Source organism: Pistacia vera, unplaced genomic scaffold, assembly GCF_008641045.1.
Source record: "Pistacia vera cultivar Batoury unplaced genomic scaffold, PisVer_v2 Contig110, whole genome shotgun sequence".
In the NCBI taxonomy this organism is placed as follows: Eukaryota; Viridiplantae; Streptophyta; class Magnoliopsida; order Sapindales; family Anacardiaceae; genus Pistacia; species Pistacia vera.
Window position 1 is genome coordinate 98,750 of NW_022195138.1, and position 16,863 is coordinate 115,612.

Below are 16,863 nucleotides of genomic sequence, written 5' to 3' on the forward strand. Positions count from 1 at the left end.
GTCATACTATATTTAATTAGGCTATTACGTTTATTAAATTTGTCATGCTATTCACTAATTATACAATATGTTATGTTTATCAATTACCATATTATATTTATTAAGCTATTATGTTATAAATTTGTCATGCTATACTCACTTGATTATAAATATGTTATGTTCATTAATTTACCATACTATATTATTATTTATTAATTGAAATGTTATCTCATAATATTTAATTATTGATTACACTTGGAAAATATGAAGCTATTATTTATTAAATTTGATATGTTATATATCACTTGATTATACAATCTATTATGTTATTAAATTTGTCATGCTATGTATCATAATAATTTATATTTTTTAATTAAAATGCTATATACTTATATACTTCATTTTGATGACATTGAAAAAAAAATCCAAACGTATTTATATTTAAGAAAAATAGAAGCATCAAAATATTTTTTATTGATTACCATTAAAAAAAATTCATCCAAACTAAACCAAACATATATAAAAATGAAAAAAAATTATAAATATAATATATGTAATGAATATCATGTTTTTCGAACATAAACGAACGAATAACCGAACAGATTTTCGCGAACAGATAAATCAGTCGAACGCAATATGTTCGCGAACATAATCAACAACATCCTATGTTCAAATCAAATCGAACATATTATCGAATGAACATCGAACAGTTTGTTATCGAGTTAAATCGAACATATTATCGAATGAACATCGAACAGTTTGTTATTGAGTCGAATCAATAGTCATCGAATGAACATCGAGCTGTTCGCGAATAGCTCGGTTCGTTTGCAGCCCTAGTTCAACCCATGTTATAGCACAAAAATCCTAGGGTAATCATCTTGCTATGGGGGAGTTTTCAACCCAAATGGTGGAAATGGACCTTGCTTCTTGTTTTGGGCCAAATGCTTCAGGTGTGCTCAAACAACAACCATATTGAATGAAATTCCACGTATAAAGGGGAACCGAATCTAGTTTTTAGAACATTTCCAAATGCCTCTTTATATGACTTAAACTCTTTATTACATAGAGTATATCTATAAAAATAGGAGTCCAACATATTCTTTATACTTTAAATATAAATTAAAGAGTGAGTTTGACTCTCTACATCTAACGAGTCAAATTTAACTCACTATTCTAATTTTAATTAATAAGCTACAAGTTTCTATACATTTTATTTATTAATTTTCTCTTTTATTAAGTTTTTTTTTTTTTAATAAAAGCATCTTCGTTAAATTTAAAAAACTATTAGATTTGAATAAAAATTTATTTATTAATTTAGATATTAATAGAGATATTTTTATTTATATTAAAATGTTCTTTTAAAATATTTTAAAAGTAACATTATAGGTGCGTTTAAAAGTTTATTTATAATACCATATACAAAACACTAAACTACCAATAACCAATAACACAACGACAAAACCCATTCTCCAAAACCAAGATCACAGGACATAACTCACCCTCCAAATCCAAGATCACAAAAACGCCCATTCTCGAAACCAAATCAAAAGTCAACCTCTTTTCTTTTAATAAATAAATAAATATCTTTCAGAAAGAAAAAAAAAAAATAAGTTGACAGATTTTGCGTTGCCGAACGCCTCACAGCCAACTCTGCACACGTTGTCAGCAGTGCACGGATCCGTTAGCGATTCTTTTAATTTCTGAGAGAAGTAAGGAGAGTGAAGAAGAGTGAGAGGACAGATAAGACAACAGAAAGAAACATCGGCTACAAAGAACCACCAACTGCCTCTGTAGCCAGGGGTTCTTTTATTTTGGGAAGAGAGAAAAAAGGACGGAGAAAGAGAAGAAGGAGAGAAAAAGTTCAATTATTTGATTTTGCAAAACAATATAATGCCCATTGATTTACGGTAAAATAACTAAGCAGGTGTTTGGCTTATTGTTTTTATCTATATTTTCAATCCTATTTTTAAATATTGTTTGCACATTATTCCAAAATATTAATCTATCTTTTTTAATTATTTTAGACCCCAGATACTTATTAATTTCATTAAATACCCCTCTAAAAAAGTTTAAAAACTACAAAAACACCCTCACCTACCATACTTGTCAGATTTTGCGGTGGTTGCCAAAATCTGTCACACAACCCCCGAAAAAGCTAGTAATGGCCAAATTTGGCCTTTTCCGGCCATATCAGTGGCCAGATCTGGCTGTCGTTGACAGAGATCCACTGATCTGGCCGAAAAAGGCCAGATTGGCCGTCGTTGACTGTCAACGATGGCCTATCTTTGGCCGTCGCTGACGGCCAAAGTGGCCTTTTTCGACCGTTGAAGGCCACACCGGCCTTAGATCTGGCCTTTTCCTGTCAAATCCATCTTTTCCAGCCAGATCGTAGTGGATCTGCCGGAAAAGGCCATAACGATACGTTACGACACAGATCCGACTGGTCTATGTCGTAAAGCAATTTTCCGGCCAGATTCCGACGTGGTGGTCAGATCTGGCACTGGTGGTGAGGGGTTGTTTTTGTCATTTTACAATATTTTAATATTTGGGGTGTTTTATAAATTAGCAAACCTTGGGGTTTTTCTAATTTTAAATTTTAAATTTTATCTCGTAATTCTCCCCTATCCACTATCCAATACTCAATCATCCCCAAAATCTTATCCAAAATAATAAACCAAACGCACCCTTAATACCCTTTCTTTAGTTGACTTCATTTGACTTTTTTAAAACTACATTAACACCAGGTGTTATATTGGATGCTTTCTAAAAATCTTAGAGCATTTTCAATAGATTTTTATATAATCCAAACTCTTTATTATAAGTTTATTCATAGAAACAGGGTTTAACAAACTATTTATTCTTTAATAAAATAAAGAGTGAGTTTGACTCTCCACATTTAGAGAATCAAATTTCACTCTCTATCCTAATTTTAAATAATATTGCAAGTTTCTATGCACTTTATTATGATTTATCTCTCCTCTATTAAACTTATTTCTTGAAAAAAACATATTCTCTCCATAAAATTTAAAGAGTCTATTTGAATAAAAATTTATTCTTTATATTTAAAAATCAATAAGATGCTCTTTATTTATGTGAAAGATACTCTTCAAAAAAATCACCATATAGATGCTCTTAGGACCGTTCAATTAGCATATTTCTCAAGGCTGTTTGGTTGGGGTTATCTTATTATTGAGATAATGTTATTTTATATTACTTAGATTATTGTTGGTTATTAGTAATAAAAATTTCGATAATTTTCTAAAATATAGTATTAATGTTAGTATATATAGGTGATAATCCGATTACTTCCATTTTTTCAGTATTTTAAGATTATTTGGTAATGTTAATTTTATTACAATTCTCATTCTCTCTTCCCACTTCGTGGTGCCTTAAACCATATAGACCAAATAGACTCGGATGAAATAGCGTAAATGATGTCATTATGAATTATTTCACTTAAAACATTATGAATTATTTCACTTAAAGAGATATATTGGGACATACTAAGAGAATACTATGGGAGAATTCAAATGCAAATGGTAATATGTTGCACTAATCTTTCTTTAGACTTTAGATTTGCTTTCTTTACTTAGCAAAGAAAAAAGCCTTGAATCGTTCTTTCTTTTCTACGCTATGACTTTCTTTCTCTTAATGAAATTTCTAGTTTTTGAGAAAGATACCTTAAATGCAGCAGTGATCTTAATATACCAACCACTAAATGAAAGAATTTGACTTGTCCCTAACAAAAATGTTCCTTTCTTTCTCGTTGAGGCTTAAAATTCACCTTGTGATTCATTCCTTTGGTTGACATTTTTCGAACACCACTTATATACAAATTTTCAATCGTAGACTGAGACCGTTGGGAAGGATAGATATTCTAAGCCAAGTTGTACCATTCCATCGTGCTAACAGCGTTTTCACAACCGTCCGCTGCTCTTCTTAGAGGTAAACCTTCCCCTAAGGAATTGTCCCTTTAGCTAATCCTAATCTAGCTTCCTTAAATAGAAGAGGTCAGATGAAAGGAAGCCTGCCAGCCAATGGAAGTACTTGCTAGCCTACTGATTCAGAGCTAATAGGGATTTGTTCACTCGGAGTTCTTTCTCCGAGTCAGATCGGTGCCTTGAGGCGGTGAAAGTAATAGAATGTCCACAGTTCGGCTTAGTAGCCTTTTTCCCGGGTATGAGCTCCAAATCATTTCATTTAATTCGTAGGTGACCCAGGACCAAAGATACGTTTATACCTATTCAAAGCATCTCTCAAGGTTAAAAAGTTTTCACATGCCTCTCCTTCTTTCTCCTTGGGAAGTCAAGCGCAAATACCTTTATCTCCTTTTTCTCGCTTTGCTTTGAGCCCTGCTATTTCCTTTGTTTATGGCCTGGAGCCAGGTTAAATAATTTAACCCTCACCTCGGCCTTGCTTTCGTCGAAGTCCTTATTGGCAAGAGAAAGGTAAAGGTAGGCTTTTGGCTTTCCCTTCAACTTCGCTTCTCCAAAACCTTCTAGCCAAAGAAAGCAATCAAGCAGCACTGACCTCCGCGAACCCGGAAGCCTCTTTCCTTCTATTCCAAAACCTTGAAAGAGAACTCCCAGCTCTGGAGCTGATTAATGATTCTTGTTCACTACTAAGGTTGGTTCTGTCGAAGGATCTATGGTACACACATTCTCCGCATGGCAGCGCCATTAGAGATTTTAACCGGAAGCGGCCATCTATCATTGGCATTGTCAAAGCAAAACCCTTCCTTAAAACCAATTAACCGATCTAAGGTAAGGGCGCAACTTGATCAAATCTATAGGGATCCGAGCTAAATAACCCATCTACTTTAACTACTTATGGTAGGGATAGTTGAGCCTTTGCTTAATTTCATTTCCAATAGCTTTGATTCGCTCTTTCCCACTCCCTCAATCAAACCCACCCTACAAAATGAACCCTGATATTCATATCATTCAAACTGTTCCAAGGTGGCCAGTTTTGGAACTACCCAATGCTCAAGCAATCAAGATCTTTATTGGCCTCTAGTCGGTCAGGGCATAAGGTACCTTCTCCCTCCATAGCACTACCGACGAAAAGAAGGCTTCCTGTGCATGGTCTAATCTCCATAAGCAGCAAGCTCTTAGTAGAGCTAACTTAATCGGTTTCGAATGAGACTTAGGTTTTTTCCTTAGGATCCTTACATTAGGTTTCTATTCCAGGTTGGCTCCCCCTTGAAGGATAGGAATCTGTGAGAAAAAAGGTCAATAACGATTAATGACCTTGTCTAAAATATTGAAAACTCTAGCAGACCCTGTTTGCCCCCCCAAAAATTATTTTAACCTCCAAAGCTTAATTAGAGGGGAATATATGTTGTCTCATAAACCTTCACGAGTGTTTTGTTATTTAACTAAACCTCAGGGGTTAATTTAATTCTAACAATAAAATATTAAACCAGGGAGGCAACTATTCAAAATAGAGAAGAAGAAGCCAGGGCTAAACAACTCCGTCTTCTTTCCAAGTTGTCAGTCACTCCTTCACTCAACCACTTGACTGTCTCTCTCTCCCTATGTATGGACTCATCAAATAGCAATGACCCTTTTCAAGAACAACGCAATGAACAAGTTCGCAAACTCCGAATCCTCCTCCAACAAAACCGCACTGGAACCGCTCAAAATCTCCTTAAATCCCTCCTCCTCTCAAAAGATTCTCCCGTCTCTTTCCCCCACGAACTCTTCTCTATTTCTTCGCCCTCCTTAAAACCCATTTTCTCTAGTATGTTGTTGTCAGTATTATCCTTCGCTAAAATGCCCGTTGAAGCTACACAACTTTACTATTCTCTTCGAAAAGATGACATTTTTCCTTCTTTGGCTTCTCTTAGTGCTTTGCTTGAATGTTTAGTGAATTGTAATCAATTTGATAAGACTCTTGAATTGTTTGAGGAGATTGTAGGGTCGGGTTTTCGACTCGATAGGTTTACTTATGGTAAAGCTGTTCAAGCCGCGGTGAAATCGGGTGAGATTGAGTCTACGAAGAGGAGATGATAAGAAAGGAGATAAAAATTATGTGAATGTATAAAATATATATATATATGTATTAAAAAAATGATTATATAGGTAAGTAAAGTAATTAGTTTACTAATATATAGATTATGATGTAATTTTGAGATTATATTGTTCCCTTTTAAAGAGTATTTCAAAGTTTGTAGCGGCAGAGCAAAATGCGAACTCCTTCAAGTTCTCGAGAGTAATGAGCTTACTCAGGTCGCATTGATTGTTAGAGAGCTGGCTAAATCTTAGAAGCCTCTGTTGCAATTCAATGGAGAGAGAGTTTTGGGTACGGTTCTCTACGTGTAAAGGAAATTAGGTCATTAAAAGATAAATTAAACAAGACAACCTAAAGGGAAGTCAAGTGAACACTTACCAACATCCCTAAATGAGCCATTTTCTACGCTCTCGTAGAAAAAGAAATTGGAATCCCAACTCCCAACTTTGTTCGGGATTCCTTCCAAGCCCTTAACGTTGCTCCTCTTTGCCTTAGAAAGGTAGTAAGTGTCTCATTAGAATGTTTTCGGGCTATATAGATGAAAGAGCTCTTCCATCGATAGCTTGCCCAAGCCACCCTTCATGTAAGCAACGTACATGCCGACCCCATACAACTACGAGTTCGTCATAAGTTGAAGTAGAGCGATACTGAAGTGCTCTAAAACTTTAGCAATGAAGGGATTTGGAGGCACTAATGCTCCACATTGGAGAAGCACCTTAGAGGTTGCTACCCAGCCAAAGGGTGGAGTCCTAGACGAATGCCTCTTCTCGAGGCAAAAGGGGCAAATGATTGCGTGTCCGTCCCTAATGTGATCTAGATCCTCCTAAGAGATCGCAGAAATAAGGTTTTTCTTAGCTTTAACTGTGGAGATTGGCTCCAAGTCCTCGAGCTCCGCCTCTTTGACAGACTCATCGTTAGTATTCAATGAGTCTACTTCAACACCACTGTGCCCATATTAATCACTTTAGTAGCAAGAACATCACTCGGGATTCTCTCGTCAGACTCTACACGGCTCGCCGAGAAAGTTTTCTCTACATCTTTCTTAGTGACATTGTTGCTGGAGTCCATTATGGTGTGTTTGTCTTCAAATACATGAAACATGATAGGATAAGTGTTACAAGCTATCTAAGCCAAGACTATTAACCTAACTACACTTGCCTTCAGTCCCAAGTATCTGGGTGTACCAAAGTGAACACCCAATGACGAGCCACTACAACCAACCTAGTTTTTGAAAACAAACTCAAGCTACCCTACACAACTTTCCTAGCCTAAGACTCATCAACATGAACTTCCACTCAACCCACTTCATTGCAAACACCACAACCATATCAATGCCAAACAAAAACAAGCAAGAAAGAAGTTGAAAAGAATGGAAACTTACTTGAGAATGGAAAGTGGAGAGAGTCATTGGAATAATCACTGAGAAATCAAAACGAGTGCAACTGAGATCAAGAGCGAATTTTTCTAGTTAGCAAAGAAAAGTTTGAAAGGTTTTTTATGATTTGGGCTAAGAGTTGCTTTTATAGCAAGTCACTTTAAGTGGGAACTGATCGTGACCATTCATTTTTATAAAAGATCTCACTGCACAGTTCGGTCATATTGGCAATGACAATAAATCTGTGGCCACAGTGAGAGATTGAGTTATTGCTCAATCTAATTTATTATTCTGGTCGTTGGTCCAATACTTAATACCAATATATCAATGATGATGTCTAAGGTAGACACTACTTCTGTACCTCAGCCTTGATAAGATAACAAATGAATAAGGGATTCGATTGTACGGTAACCATATTGTTGAGTGACAATGATGCCTTGCTAGAGGTCATCTTGATCTATGAACAATGAGAAGATTGATTGATAGTCAATCACGATATTATTCACTGCCAACATAATAGGGAGCCTATGGGTCACACACATAAGAGAGTTGACTACCAAAAACTTACATAAGTCAAGATGATGATTTGAGAGTTTTAATGTAGAGGGGTATTTTGGTCATTTTGGCAAAGGGGGTATTTTGATAGTTTTAATGTGTAATTAAATAAATGTAAAAGTTTATTTAATTTTAAGATTGTTACCTATATCTATTTCTTTATGAAATAGAATTAGTAAAATTACAAAATTAATATTAAATTAAAATACCCAATTTTAATTATATTCATATTTGGAATATAATTGTTTTATTAATTATATTCATAAGTGGAATATAATTGTTTTATTCCATATTGGAATAAGAATATAAACCTATTCCTATTTTGATTAAAATTATTCTCTGAGCCTTGGCCGTCCCTTACTCCAATACTCTCTAAATTGCATCCTTGTTCGATCTAGCAATTGAACTATCTTGGTTTGTTCTTGGCTGCTCTTTGTGTGGACTTCATTCGTGCGGTTTTGTCTTAATCTGGTTTCCAAAGAAACCATTCAATTGAAGAGGAGGAGGAGCCGCCCACGTTCGTGAGAAATTTAAATCCTTGTATGGATTTTTATTTTCTTATTTTTACTCAGCATGTAAACAATACTATCTAGTACCTGGATTAATGGAAAAGAAAAGGAATTGTTTTGTTTTTAAAATTGATTTTTCTGTTGTGTTCTTTAAATTAATTCCTTACAACTCTAACATCACTAGACTTGGATGAGGGTGGATGATGAATGGAAAACTGCTTTTAAAACCAACAAGGGTTTATATGAATGGTTGGTTATGCCATTTGGCTTATCAAATGCTCTATGAACACTTATGAGATTGATGACACACGTATTTCAACCATTTTTGGGAAAATTCATGGTGGTCTATTTTGACGATATTCTTCTATATAGCAGGTCCAATCAAGAACACAAGGACATTTTAAAGACAATTTTTGGAACTTTAAGGGAGCAACAACTCTTTGTCAACCTCAAGAAATGCCAATTTTTTTACTGATAACAATGTTTTCATGGACTTATTGTTTCTAATACAAGAATCAAAGCTGACCCAGCAAGGTCGACGCAATTTTGAGCTGGCCTATTCCAAATTCCATTTTTCACATTCGGAGTTTCCATGGCATGGTCTCATTTTACGGGCGGTTTATCAAAAACTTTAGCACATTAATTGCTCTTATTACTAAATGCTTAAAAGGAGGAGTTTACAAGTGGAATGAAGCTGCTCAAGCAAGTTTTGATCTTATCAAGACCAAGCTGACCAAAGCACCCATCTTAGAGCATCTCTAAAGGACTTTTTATATGACCCGAACTCTTTATTATAAAGAGTTTATCCATAGAAACAAGGGTCCAATATACTTTTTATTCTTTAAATATAAATTAAAGAGTGAGTTTGACTCTCCACATTTAGAGCATCTCCAAAGGACTCTTTATATGATCCAAACTCTTTATTATAAAGAGTTTATCCATAAAAACAAGAGTCTAACAGACTCTTTATCTTTAAAATATAAATTAGAGAGTGAGTTTGACTCTCCACATTTAGAGAGTCAAATTTCACTTTCTATCCTAATTTTAATTAATAAACTACAAGTTCCTATACATTTTATTTATTAATTATCTCTCCTATTAAGTCTCTTTTTTTAAAATAAAGAGCATCTTCATTAAATTTAAAGAGTCTATTGGATTTAAATAAAAATTGTGTTCTTTATATTTTAAAATTAATGATGCTCTTTATTTATATGAAAGATGTTCTTCAAAATAAAGAGCACCATTGGAGATGCTCTTAGAGAGTCAAATTTCGCTCTCTATCCTAATTTTAAATAATAAATTGCAAGTTTCTATGCATTTTATTTATGATTTATCTCTCCTATTAAGTTTTCTTCTTGAAAAAACATATTCTCTCTCTCCTAAAATTTAAAGAGTTTATTGGATTTGAATAAAAATTTTGTTCTTTATATTTAAAAATCAATGAAAATGCTCTTTATTTATATGAAAGATGCTCTTTAAAATAAAGAGCACCATTGGAGATGCTCTTAGCTCTCCCAAATTTTGAAACAATCTTTAATGTTGATTGTGATGCTTCAGGTGTGGGGATTGGAGCTGTTTTAAGTCAAGAAGGGAGGCCAATAACTTATTTCAGTGAGAAGCTAAATGATGCAAGAAGGAAGTATTCCACCTATGACAAGGAGGTTTATGCCATCATCTGAGCACTCAACCATTGGAGTCAATACTAACTGCCCAAAGAATTCGTGTTGTATTCAGATCATGAACCACTCAAGTATTTGAGCAGTCAACAAAAGCTTAAAGCTTAACATGCAAAATGGGTATAATTTCTTCAATCCTTTCAATTTTTATTAAAGAATAAATCTGGAAAACTAAACCAAGTCGCAGATGCTCTAAGCCGAATACATATTCTTATGAACAAGATGCAAGCTACAGTTGTAGGCTTTGAGAAGATGAAGGAATTGTACAAAGATGATCCATAATTTGGTTATCTTTGGAAAGCTTGTTTAAGAGGACCAAAGAACCATTACTTTTCACAAGTTGGGGTTTTGTATAAGGGGAAGTAACTTTTTGTGCCACAAGGTTCACTTCGAGAAGTCGTAATCCGAGAGGCACATGGTGGCAGCCTTGCTGGTCACTTTGGAAAGGAGAAAACACTACAAATTGTTTAAGAACACTTTTATTGGCCTAAATTAGTTCATGATGTGAGTCGAATTGTTAACAGGTGTGAAACTTGCCATAAAGCAAAGAAACATGGAAGTAACGTTGGATTATATGCTCCTTTGCCAATTCCAACTGTTCCACGAGAGGATGTGAGTATTGATTTTATTCTAGGTCTGTCTCGAACTTTGAGAGGAAAGGATTCCTTTTTTGTAATGGTGGACAGATTTTCGAAAATGACATATTTCAATCCTCGTAACAAAACTTTCGATGCTACTTATATTGTTGACTTGTACTTTTAGGAAATTGTTAGACTCCGTCGAATTCCAAAACCATTGTTTTTAATCGTGACACCAAGTTCTTGAGTCATTTTTGGAAAAAATTATGGGGAAAGTTGGGAATAAGGTTGAAGTTCAGTACTTCCCATCATCCTCAAACCAATGGGCAATCTGAAGTGGTGAACCGAACCTTAGGTTCTTTGTGGAGAAGTTTGATCAAAAAGAACATCCGAGAATGGGAATCATTACTTCCCCATGTTGAGTTCGCATATAACAAGTATGCTAGTCAAACCACGGGGCATAGTCCATTTGAGATTTTTTATGAGAATAATTCAATTAGTCCTTTGGATTTATCTCTATGTTTAATTCATGAAAACTTGAGTGCAGATGTTCTAGAATGGGCCAAGAAGTTCAAAAAGTTTCATGAACAAGTCAAGAATTAGATAGAGAAGCAAAGTCAAAAGTATAAGAAACACGTTGATAAGCATAGGAAGCATGTCACATTCAAGGAAGGTGACAAGGTGTGGGTTCATTTGAGAAAAGAAAGGTTTTCGAATATAAAGTTTCCTAAACTTCAGCCATGTGTAGATGATCCTTTTAGAGTTTTACAAAAGGTTGGTAACAATGCTTACAAGATTGAGTCGCCTGGTGACTATTCAACCACTTTCAATGTGTCTAATCTATCTTTTTATTTAGATGATGAGCCACTAGACTTGAGGACGAGCCTTTTCCAACTAAGGGAGAATGACAATGATGGATCAAGTTCAACCTATGCCTGCGAATCGAACACCAACGAACACCCCCGTTTGAAACTCGTTCGATAAGCACAAAGGGGTGTTCGAAATCATGTTCGAACTCGAACGAACACATAATGGTTGTTCGAGTTCGTTCGATTAACCAAACGAGCAGTTCCAGATCGTTCGATTAATCGTTCAAATAACTTAGGGCTGTGACTAAATTGGATTTGGATTTTGGGCCGGGTAAGGGAAAATGTGGAATTGGGTTTGGATTTTTGTTTTCAAATTTGGGATGGGCCGGGTTAGTTTGTTGGTTATTGGGTTATATATACATAATGTGTAATTGTGTATATACAAAATTATTATCATACATATATTAATCATAGATTAAATATATTTAATATGTTATTAAATTACCAAAATGATAAGTTATCATATATACTTATTATCATTACATAAATTATCATAAATATTTTAAATGTCTACATATATATTTTGTGTCAACGCCTATAAATTTATAGTGGAATGAAGGTCTATTGTAATATATGATCAATACATATTTGTGATTAATTTGTTATATATATATAATGTATAATTGTGTATGTACAAAATTATTATCAGACATATATTAATCATAGATTAAATATGTTTAATATATTATTAAATTATCAAAATTATAAGTTATCATATATATTATCATTACTATCTACATATATATTTTGTATCAACATCCATACATTCATAGCGGTATGAGGGTCTATTGTAATATATGATCAAATACATATGTGTGATTAATTTGTTTTATATATATATATATATATATAATTATTATTATACATATATTAATCATAGATTAAATATGTTTAATATGTTATTAAATTATCAAAATTATAGGTTATCATATATATATTATCACTACTGTCTACATATATATTTTGTATCAACATCCACAAATTCATAGTAGTATGAAGCTTTATTGTAATATATGATCAACACAAATGTGTGATTAGTTTAAGTTTAATTAAACTATTATATTATTAAATTTGTCATGTTATAAATCACTTGATTATACAATATGTTATGTTCATAAATTTGTCATACTATATTTAATTAAGCTATTATGTTATTAAATTTGTCATGCTATGTATCACTTGATTATACAATATGTTATGTTCATCAATTTACCATACTATATTTAATTAAGCTATTATGTTATTAAATTTGTCATGCTATGTATCATACTAATTTATTATTTTTTAATTAAAATACTATATACTTATTTATTTAATTATTAATGACATTTGAAAAAAAAAAAATCCAAACGTATTATATATATAAGAAAAACAGAAGCATCATAATATTTTATTATTGATTACCATTAAAAAAAATTCATCCAAACTAAACCAAACATAATATAAAAATGAAAAAATATAAATATAAATAATAATATATATCATGTTTTTCAAACATAAACGAACAAATAATCGAATAGATGAATCAGTCGAACGCAGTATGTTCACGAACATAATCAAACGAACATCCTATGTTCGAACTCAAATCGAACATATTATCGAATGAACATCGAACAATTTGTTATCGAGTTGAATCAAATAGTCATCGAACGAACATCGAGCTGTTCGCGAACAGCTCGGTTCATTTGCAGCACTAGTTCAACCCATGTTACAGCACAAAAATCCTAGGGTATTCATCCTGCAATAGGGGAGTTTTCAACCCAAATGGTGGAAATGGACCTTGCTTCCTGTTTTGGGCCAAATGCTTCAGGTGTGCCTCAAACAGCAACCATATTGAACGAAATTCCACGTATAAAGGGGAATTGAATCTAGTTTTTTAGAACATTTCCAAATGTCTCTTTATATGACTTAAACTCTTTATTATATAGAGTATATCTATAAAAACAAGAGTCCAACATATTCTTTATACTTTAAATATAAATTAAAGAGTGAGTAGAGAGTCAAATTTCACTCTCTACATCTAGAGAGTCAAATTTCAATCTCTATTATAGTTTTAATTAATAAACTAAAAGTTTCTATACATTTTATTTATTAATTTCTCTCTTTTATTAAGTCTTTTTTTTTTTAAAATAAAAAACATCTTCATTAAATTTAAAAAACTATTAAATTTGAATAAAAATTTTGTTTATTATATTTAGATATTAATGAAAATATTCTTTATTTATATTAAAGATGTTCTTTTAAAATATTTTAAAGAGTACCATTATAGATGCTCTTAAAAGTTTATTTATGATTTCCTTAATTTTAGGAATTGGAGTTATTTCCTAGAATTTTATTGTTGTTTAAGCGATGTTTGGGTTTTCTAAGTGAGACTTTTCAATATCCTGATCATGGCTATAATTAGTGTGTTTACTATTTTTTTTTTCTTTTTTAAATTCTTATAGGGTTGTCGAAGTCATTAAAAACATGGGGTGCGTTTGGTTCCATATTTTTACCCATATTCCCAATCCTATTCCCCAAATATTGTTTGGCACATTATTTGAGAAATATTACTATTTTTTAATTACTTTTAGATCCCTTAAGTTTATTAATTGTTAGTGTATATTAGTGTATGCCCTAGAAACCATTCGTGTTGTCGGTTTCAGAGCATTTTGTCTTGTATCTATATATATCATAAATAATAGAAGAAAGAGTTCTTCAATTCATATATGTAAATTGCTTCCTTTATTCAGTCATGCATTTAAAATAAAGCATGTATATGAATTATCCATATGATTCATTGAATAGGTAAATGAATTATCCAAAAGGGTTCCCTACGGAAGCAATATAATTTAGACAACTATATTGCACAATAGGCATATCGGATGCTTTCGAAAGATATCATGAGTTGATATAAGTACGGATGACAATGATAGTCATGTCACTAGGGCATTGGTATGGATTAACGGTTGGTGAATTGTTTTTCGAACGTGACCGAATAACAACAAATCACTTGGAAAAGCATGTAGTCAATGATTTATCGTTTGGTTATATCAGTGCACGATGTAGTCCTTTGACCTGAGACATTGTAGTCGGATCCGATATGGATGCGTATGGTTCATACGGTGTATAAGCATGAGACTAATCATGTTTCGTACAATAAAGCCTATTTGGTCATGCGTTGTTCATATGCGGAAACGAATGATGCTCAAGAGGGCATCCATTGACTTGAAAATATAGGATCGGGAGTACTGCTGACTCCATCCGGATTCGAGTTCCTAGACGAACATCTATAAATGTCAGAAAACAGAATCTCTGGCCAGAGTCTATTATTAGTCATACAAAAGCAGTTTGTGATGACGAGTTCCGGACATATTGATTGACAATTCGGTAGAAGATCGAGTTTAGGATTTTGACGTTCCATGAATCCGTGCTCGATCAGGATATCTCAATGGAGGGACTTTACCTGCATGGTACGTATGATCTGAAATGGGTTTGATGAAGTATTTCTTCATCGTGGTTTAGGGACTATGGCACATTGCTAGATGTTTACCATAGTCGTTGGGCCTCCGAACAAGTTTTCGGATTCTTCCAGAACTGGCTCACAGCTAATCCACGGTGGACCTACATGGTCACACCAATAGCCTTGAGAAGTTAGAGAAGGATGAGAGAGAGAAATGATTATCCGAAGAGGGCTAGCACCTTCCGAGGGTAATAACGGGATTTCTATGGTAATAGTTACATAGAAAATTGTTTGTGACATTTTAAGGGTTAAAATGGTCAAGCAATAATTAATTATATTTAATTATTATATCTTAAAGTGTTAAGATTTAATGAGATGAACAAAAATAACCTTTTAATAGTTAAAGGGTAAAAGGGTAAATTTATGGGTTGTTAATGTAAACTAGTTTAGTTTACATGGGCCCTTGAATAATATTGATTATTCAAAGGGTAGCATAATAAATTTGTGGGGTCTCTTTATAAAATAAGATTTTATTGGGCTTGGAAGTGAAAAATAAATAATTTCAAAATTGTCCAAGTATATATAAATGCAAAAGGTTGCATTTTTGTTCATAACACACATTGTTCACTCAAAGCAAAACTAAAACTCTCTCTAAAAGCCACGACCACTCTCTAAACCTCTCAAGGTGGTGTTAAAGTGTGGAGGTCTCATCTTTTTGGGGCTAATCTTCATCAATCCAAAGCAAAGGAGAATGTATAATCTCATTTCCATGCTTTGTTTAAAAACCGGTTTTTTTGAATCCATGCTTTCATGCTTTCATTCTCCATCTCCACCACTCTTCATGCATGCTGATTCTTACATTAATTTCATTAAATACCTCTAGAAAAAAGTTTAAAAATTAATAAAAACACCCCCACTGACCCATACTTGCCAGATTCCGGCAACCACCATCAGTGGTAGTCAGAATCTGTCACAACGGCCTACACCACAACTGAAACTGGCTGGTAATTCACCGATCTAGCCTTTTCCGGTTTGATCTGGTCGAAAAATGCCAGATCTGGCCGTCAGCAACGGCAAAAAAAATGGTCGTCGTTAATGGTCAACGACGGCCAAATCTTGGCCATCGTTGATTGACAACTACGGCCATAAAGATGGACTTTTGTGGCCGTCGACGACCACATCTGGCCATAGATCTGACCTTTTAAAGAGTGAGTTTGACTCTCCACATTTAGAGAGTTAAATTTCACTTTCTATCCTAATTTTAAATAATAAATTGCAAGTTTCTATGCACTTTATTTTTTATTTATCTCTCCTATTAAGCTTATTTCTTGAAAAAACATATTCTCTCTCCTAAAATTTAAAAAGTCTATTGGATTTGAATAAAAAATTTGTTCTTTATATTTAAAAATCAATAAAGATACTATTTATTTATGTGAAAGATACCCTTCAAAATAAAGAGCACCATTAAAGATGCTCTTAGGACCGTTCAATTAGCATATTTCTCAAGGCTGTTTGGTTGGGGTTATCTTATTATTGAGATAATGTTATTTTATATTACTTAGATTATTATGTTTGGTTATTAAGTAATATAAAATTTCGATAATTTTCTAAAATCAATAGTAATTAATGTTGGTTATATAGATGATAATCCGATTACTTTCATTTTCTTCAATATTTTAAGATTATTTGGTAATGTTAATTTTATTACAAGTTTATCCTTTATTAATAAATTTTTTAGACAAAAAGCCCTTATTTTGAAATTAATTTAGATGAACTTGCCATTACAATTTTACTCCAAATTAATTAAGTTTTTAGACAAACTACCTTTATATTTAAAACAAATTGTAGGCCATCCAAGACCACTATCG